The 7,807-nt window shown below is 45.5% G+C and overlaps 1 pseudogene; it reads left to right on the forward strand.

The window, feature by feature from the left end:
- Nucleotides 1-782: 782 nt before the first annotated feature.
- Nucleotides 783-2,376, forward strand: LOC142441002 (T-complex protein 1 subunit eta pseudogene; annotated as a pseudogene).
- Nucleotides 2,377-7,807: the final 5,431 nt, after the last annotated feature.

Here is a 7,807-nt window from a genome sequence, read left to right on the forward strand (position 1 = left end):
AGGCTCTCTATCCTTACCCCTTTACTTGGTACTTATTTTGGACATGACATCTGAATCAGAGCTGACTTGACAGCAGCTGGGTTTTTAACCCTGTGTCCCAGCCATTCAACTCCTGGGTATTTTCTGACAGATAAAAGGAGCCCACACTGAGATTTGCACAAGAATGTTGACAATGATATGACAAAATAACAATGTATAAATTACCAAAGGCACATGCTGGAGGGGGGAGCAGGGAGGGAGGGAAAATAAAAGAGGACCTGATGCAAAGGGCTTAAGTGGAGAGCAAATGCTTTGAGAATGACTGGGGCAGGGAATGTACGGATGTGCTTTATACAATTGATGTATGTGTATGTATGGATTGTGATAAGAGTAGTATGAGCCCCTAATAAAATGTTTTTTTAAAAAAAGAATGTTGACAACACCCGGTTACTCTTAATCATCTAAAACTGGAAACAAATGAAGTGGCCATGAATTGCATAGAAACCAAATTGTGGTGCAGTCTTACAAAGAAACACCACCGAGCAATAAAAAGGAACGAATTAGTGGTGTACCCAACAGCATAGACAATCCCACAGAAAATGTCTTGAAATTAGAGTTAAGGTAGATGAGCGATGCACACGCGGCATTGCTTATTCTATGGTTCCGGGTATGTGAAGGTCAAGAGCAGAGTAAACTTCCATAGCGGTTGAAATTTAAAAGTGATTACCTTTGTTGGGATTGCTGGAGGACCGAGACCTAGAGAACAGAGGAGGAAGAGCGGTGCACTAGATAAACTATATAAAATGATGCTCACCCCAGTTATCCTGTTGAAAGAGGGGACAGATAGCTACCAGAGTATCCCCCAGCTCGCGAGTAACATCAGTGCCTGCCAGGTGATCGCCTAGGCTGTGCGGACCACGCTGGGGCATGGACAAGCTCATGGCAGATGGGCGGGGCAAAGCAGCAATTTCGAATGATGGAGCCACGATTCTGAAACTCCTCGAGGTTGTCCATCCTGCAGCAAAGACTTTACTAGACATTGCCAAGTCCCAAGACGCTGAGGTTGGCGGCGGCACCACGTCAGTGACCCTCCTGGCCGCGGTGTTTTTCAAGCAGGTGAAGCCGTATGTAGAGGAAGGTTTGCACCGCCAGATCATCATCCGAGCTTTGCGCACCGCCACCCAATCGGCAGTTAGCAACATCAAAGAGATCGCCATGACCCTGAAGAGAGAAGAGAAAGCGGAGCAGAGGAAGCTGCTGGGGATGTGTGCCAAGACGGCGCTGAGCTCCAAGCTGATCTCCCCGCAGAAAGCCTTCTTCGCGAAGATGGTGGTTGAGGCTGTGATGAAGCTCGATGATGACTGGCATCAAGAAAGCACAAGGCGGAGCCCTGGAGGAGTCCCAGCTGTCGCTGGCGTTTCGTTCAAGAAGATGTTCTCTTATGCTGGGTTTGAAATGCAGCCCAAAAAGTACAGTAGCCCCAAGATTGCCCTGCTGAGCATGGAGCTGGAGCTGAAAGCCCAAATGGACAACGCCGAGGTCCGAGTGCACACAGTGGAGGATTACCAGGCAATTGTGGATGCTGAGTGGAACATTCTCTATGACAAGTTGGAGAAGATCCATCATTCTGAAGCCAAAGTCGTCTTGTCCAAACTCCCTATCAGGGAGGTGGCCACCCAGCACTTTGCTGACCGGGACCTGTTCTGTGCTGGCCCGGTGCCCGTCGAGGATCTGAAGAGAAAAGTGATGCCCTGCGGAGGCTCGGTCCAGACCAGTGTGGACGCTCTGTCTGCAGAAGGTCTTCGAGGAGACCCAGATTGGAGGCGAGAGGTACAATTTCTTCACGGGCTGCCCAATGGCCAACACCTTGCACGATCATCCTCCGCGGTGGGTCTGAGCAGTTTATGGAGGAGACAGAGCGCTCCCTGCACAGCGCCATCATGATTGTCAGGCGCGCCATCAAGAACGATTCGGTGGTGGCTGGCGGTGGGGCCATTGAGATGGAGCTCTCCAAGAACCTCCGGGATTACGCCAGGACCACCCCTGGGAAGCAGCAGCTGCTGGTCGGGAGCTATGCAAAGGCCTTGGAGATCATGCCACCCCAGCTGTGCGACAACCCGGGCTGCGATGCCACAACCAACCTCAACAAGCTGTGCGCGCGGCATGCCCAGTGAGGCATGCGGTACGGGTGGACACCAACAACAAGGCCATTGCTGACAACGTCTAGGCCTTCGTGTGGGAGCCCGCGATGGTGCGCGTCAATGCCCTGACGGCACCTCGGAGGCCGCGAGCCTCATCGTGTCTGTAGATGAAACCATCAAGAACCCTTGTTCCACTGTGGACGCGCCACCACCCGGGGGCGAGGCCAAGGCCGGGCCACCCCCATTGAGCACGTGATTGCTGCCAGCTGACTGGAAGGCAGTGACTGGCCCACTGTGTGCTCATTGGGAGTTATATACGTAAACTTAAGGTCTAGTGTTATCTTTACAATTTTTTTAAGCGATTACCTTTAAGACAGGGGGATTTGTCTTGAAGACTAGAACTTTCCAGAATAACCGAAAAGTTCTCTGCTTGGGTGGTGTGGTGTACGCAGGAGTCAAAAATCATCAAATTGAACAATAAGATTGGTGGCTTTTATTCTATGCAAATTATACCTCAATTTTTTTTCAATTTACAAAGGGCTAACTTTAAATGTTGTGGCATGATTTACATAAACATTCTTCCAGTGTTGGACAAGGCACCCTGGTGGCGTAGGGTTGATGAGTTGGGCTACTCACATCAAGGTTAGCAGTTCAAACTCACCAGCCGCTTCATGGAAGAGAGATGAGGCTATCTTCACCAGTAAAGCCTCACAGCCTCAGAAAGCCTAAGGCGCTCTACTCTGCCCCACAGGATGGCTATGAGCCAGAACGGACTCCGTAGCACTTGGTTAGCTAACGTGGGATGTTATGGTTTGGTTTTTTTCCCACCATGTCACAGTAAGTTGTAAGGTAATGAACATCTTCGTTCATGTTAGCTTAATTGGTATGAAATTACCAATGTTCAACATTTTGACCTATAAAATAGAAATTTCAAAAATAATAGACATGTCATACTGTGATTGGGGTTTTGTGCCAATATGGCACCTGTAAGAAGACATGGGTGAGAGAGAGTGGAACACATCCTGGCCCACCAAACCCTGATGATGATATTTCCTCTCAGAGCACAGAGAGGACCATAGGGCGGGCCCCGCTATGAGACATGACATCCCTCACTGACCCATCACCCTACTTGGACAACACTGGAGACACAGTGTTGGAATTGTGCCCGATCTGACCCCAATACTGAGGCAAAACACTAAAGGCGTGCAACAGAACAGCAAGTGGAACAGAGAAACAGAGTCCCCAGGGAATACAAAAATTAGACTTTGGGGCCAGGACGTGGCACCCCATCAGACTCAACCAGAAAACAACCCCAAAGGTCAAGAAACACACCTTGTAATATTTAAAGTCTTTTCTCTTTTTTATCATTTTTTGTTTTTGTTGATTTTTCTTTTGTTGCTTTGCTTTGCTCTGTCTTGGTTTTTTGTGCATATTATTATCTCTGAAGGTCTATCTAGAGAAGATAGGTGGGATAAACAATCTGGAGGAGAAAACAACAGGACTGACAGTTCCAGAGGGGCATGGTAGAGGGGAAGTGAGTATTAACAAACCCAAGGACAAGGGAACAACAAGTGATCCAAAATTGATGGCAAGGAGGGTGCAGGAGGCCTGGTAGGGCTGGATCAAGGGCAATGTAACCCAGAGGAATGACTGAAGCACAAATGAAGGCTGAGCATGACAGTGGGACAAGAAGAAAGTCAAAGGAAATAGAGGAAAGAACAAGGAGGCAAAGGGCATGTATAGAGTTCTAAATACAGGCATGTACATATGTAAATATATTTCTATAGGATGATGGGAAAGTAGATCTATGTGTATATATTTATAGGTTTAGTATTAAGGTAGCAGATGGACATGGGGCCTCCACTCAAGTACCCCCTCAATGCAAGAACACTTTGTTCTAATAAACTGGCATTCCATGATGCTCACCTTCCCAACATGATCGCTAAAGACAAATAGGTGCATAAGCAAATGTGGTGAAGAAAGCTGATGGTGCCTGACTATCAAAAGATATACTGTCTGGTGTCTTAAAAGGTTTGAAAGTAAACAAGCTGCCATCTAGCTCAGAAGCAACAAAGCCCACATGGAAGAAGCATGCCAGCCTGTGTGAACATGAGGTGCCAAAGGGATCAGCTATCAGGCATCAAAGAAGAAAAAATCAAATCATTGTGAATGAAGGGTAGTGCAGAGTGGGGACCCAAAGCCCATCTGTAGGCAACTGGACATCCCCTTACAGAAGGGTCGCGGGGAGGAGATGAGCCAGTCAGTGTGCAGTGTAGCAACGATGAAATATACAACTTTCCTCTAGTTCCTAAATGCTTCCACCCCCTCACCCCCACTACTATCACGATCCCAATTCTACCTTACAAATCTGGCTAGACCAGAGGATGTACACTGGTACAGATAGGAACTGGAAACACAGGGAATCCAGGACAGATAAACACCCTCAGGACCAATAATGAGAATAGTGAGATCGGGAGGGTAAGGGAAAGGTGGAAGGAGAAAGGGGGAACTGATCACAAGGATCTGCATATAAACCCCTCCCTGGTGGACAGACAACTAAAATGTTGGTTAAGAGAAACATCTGTCCGTGTAAGACATGAAAAAAATTGTAAATTATAAAAGGTTCGTAAGGGAAGGAGTAGGGCAGAGGGAGGGGGGAACATAAGGAGCTAATACCAAGGGTTGAAGTAGAAAGAAAATGTTTGAGAATGATGATGGCAACATTTGTACAAATGTGCTTGACACGATGGATGGATGGATGGATGGATGGATGGATGGATGGATGGATGGATGGATTGATGGATGGATGGATGGTGATGCGAGTTATACAAGCCCCCAATAAAATGATTCAAAAAAAAAAAAAGAAAGAAAATATGGGTGGAGTTTAGACTGCCAATCAGGTCGCAGCTTGATGATCTCATTTGGAGGTGTCACTGAGGTAAATGGCTCCCTGAAAGCAGGCCACTCTTTTACCCCCCTGTTCAGGAGTCATGCAGAGCCCTGGGGGAGCCCTGTGATGCTTTCACTGCCATTGGAGCCACAAGACTTTGCACCCACTGCAGTCTGCAACATTGAACGTGGCTGTGTGACTCTGAAGGGGGATCTATGTCTGGTATCTGATTCATGGAATAGTATCAGACTTATCGACTTCATCTGGTCTGGGATGGGATGTTTGCTTGATATATAATTACTTCTTTATATAAAACTCTCTCTTACACATATATAAGAATCACTGAATTTGTTTCTCTGATCAACCCGGCCTAACACACATATGGCCCAACATAATACATTTTTACTATTTTGCATTATCCCTTAGGTTAAATTTTCAAGATGGTTAACAAGCAAAATTTATGAAGGTATCAGTAAGACGGATACATGTTGCTACATTGCTTTTCCTACCAATTCTATAAGGAAGCTTGGTGTGACAGTGGTTAAACACTGGGCTGCTAATTGGAAGATGGGCAGTTTGAACTCACCAACCTTGCCATAGGGGGAAAAAATATAGGAAGCTCTTTTGGGGGCAGTTCTACTTGTGGGGTGGCTGAATTAGAACCTAATCAATGGGTCCACTCATGTTCTATAAATGTATAATCCTGCTATAGCCACTGAATCCTTAACATCAGTGGTTCTCAACCTTCCTAATGCCTCGACCCTTCAATACAGTTCCTCATGTTGTGGTGACCCCAACCATAAAATTATTTTGTATATACTTATTATTTTTTAATCATTTTATTGGGGCTCATACAACTCTTATCACAATTCATACTTACATCGATTGTGTAAAGCACATTTGTACATTCATTGCCCTCATCATTCTCAAAACATTTGCTCTCCATTTAAGCCTTTGGCATCAGCTCCTCATTTTTTCCCATCTCTCCCTGTTCCTCACTCCCTCATGAACCTATGATAATTTAAAAATTATTATCATATTATCAGATTTTGTCATATATTATGCTGTCTGATGTCTCCCTTCACCCACTTTTCTGTTGTCCATCAGGAGGAGGTTATATGTACATCCTTGTAATTGGTTCTGCTTTTCCACCCCACCCTCCTTTCACCCTCCCGGTATCGCCACTCTCACCATTGGTCCTGAAGGGTTCATGTGTCCTGGATTCCCTGTGTTTCCAGTTCATATCTGTACCAGTGTACATCCTCTTATCTAGCCGGATTTGTAAGGTAGAATTGGGACCATGATGGGGGGGGAGGGCGAAGTAGGAAGTATTTAAGAACTACAGGAAAGTTGTATGTTTCATCATTGCTACGCTGCACCCTGACTGGCTCGTCAACTCCCCGTGACCCTTCCCTAAGGGGATGTCCAATTGCCTCCAGAATGGTTTTGGGTCTCTACTCTGCACTCCCCCTCTTTCACAATGATAGAATTTTTTGTTCTTTGATGCCTGATACCTGATCCCTTCAGCACCTCATGATCACACAGGCTGGTGTGCTTCTTCCATGTGGGCTTTGCTGCTTCTGAGCTAGATGGCTGCTTGTTTACCATAAAATTATTTTCATTGGTACTTCATCACTGTAATTTTGCTACTGTTATGAATCATCATATAAATATCTGATATGCAGGGTGTATTTTCATTGTTACAAATTGAACATAATTAAAGCATAGTGTCTAATCACAAAAATAATATGTAATTATATATTGTGAAATATTTATTTCTAATTAAAAATAAATGAAATTTTATCTTGAAGTATGGTGTAGCATGGGTAACAGTCTTCATGCCAGTACTCAAGTGGGCGTATCTGTATGTGGGCTGACCCGCCCAAAGATGGATAGAGGAGCGGTGTCTTGTTTCCTAAGACCATTGGAAATATGTGTTTTCCAATGGTCTTAGGCAACCCCTATGAAAGGGTCGTTCGACCCCCAAAGAGGTTGTGACCCACAAGTTGAGAACCGCTGCCTTACATTAAAAAAAATAGTTTTACTGGTATATAATTCAAAAATCATACAAGTCAATAGTCCAATCATATTAAAAAGAGTTGTACATGATCACTGAAAACAAAGTGAGTGCATAAGCAAATGTGAACAAAGCTGATGGTGTCCGGCTATCAAAAGATATAGCATCTGGGGTCTTAAAGGCGTGAAGATAAACAAGCGGCCATCTAGCTGAGAAGCATCAAAGCCCACTTGGAAGAACACCAGCCTGTGTGACCATGAGATGTCAAGGGATCAGGTATCAGGCATCAAAGACCCAAAACAAAACAAACAAATAGCATAACATTGTGCATGAGAGGGAGTACAGAATGGAAACCCAAAGTCCATCAGTCAGTTGGACACCCCCCTGTCAGAACAGCCACAAAGAAGAGCCAGTCAGGGTGCAGTATAGCACGGATGAAACACACAACCTTCCTCCAGTTCTTTAATGAGACCTCCCTGTCCCCCCCCCCACTACCATGACCCCAATTCTATCTTACAAATCCAGCTAGACCAGAACACATATACTGGTACATATAAGAACTTGAAACACAGGGTATCCAGACAGATAAACCCATTGGGCCCAATAAGGGGGGCAGTGATACTAGGAGGGTAAGGGAAGGGGTGGGGGGAATAAGGGGGAACAAATCACAGTGATTGGTATATGGCTCCCATCCCAGGAGGATGGACAGCAAAAAAGTGGGTGAAAGGAGACAGCAGTTGGGGTAAAACATGGGGGTAAAAAGAATAAATTATCAAGGGG

Source organism: Tenrec ecaudatus, chromosome 1 (assembly GCF_050624435.1).
Source record: "Tenrec ecaudatus isolate mTenEca1 chromosome 1, mTenEca1.hap1, whole genome shotgun sequence".
In the NCBI taxonomy this organism is placed as follows: domain Eukaryota; kingdom Metazoa; phylum Chordata; class Mammalia; order Afrosoricida; family Tenrecidae; genus Tenrec; species Tenrec ecaudatus.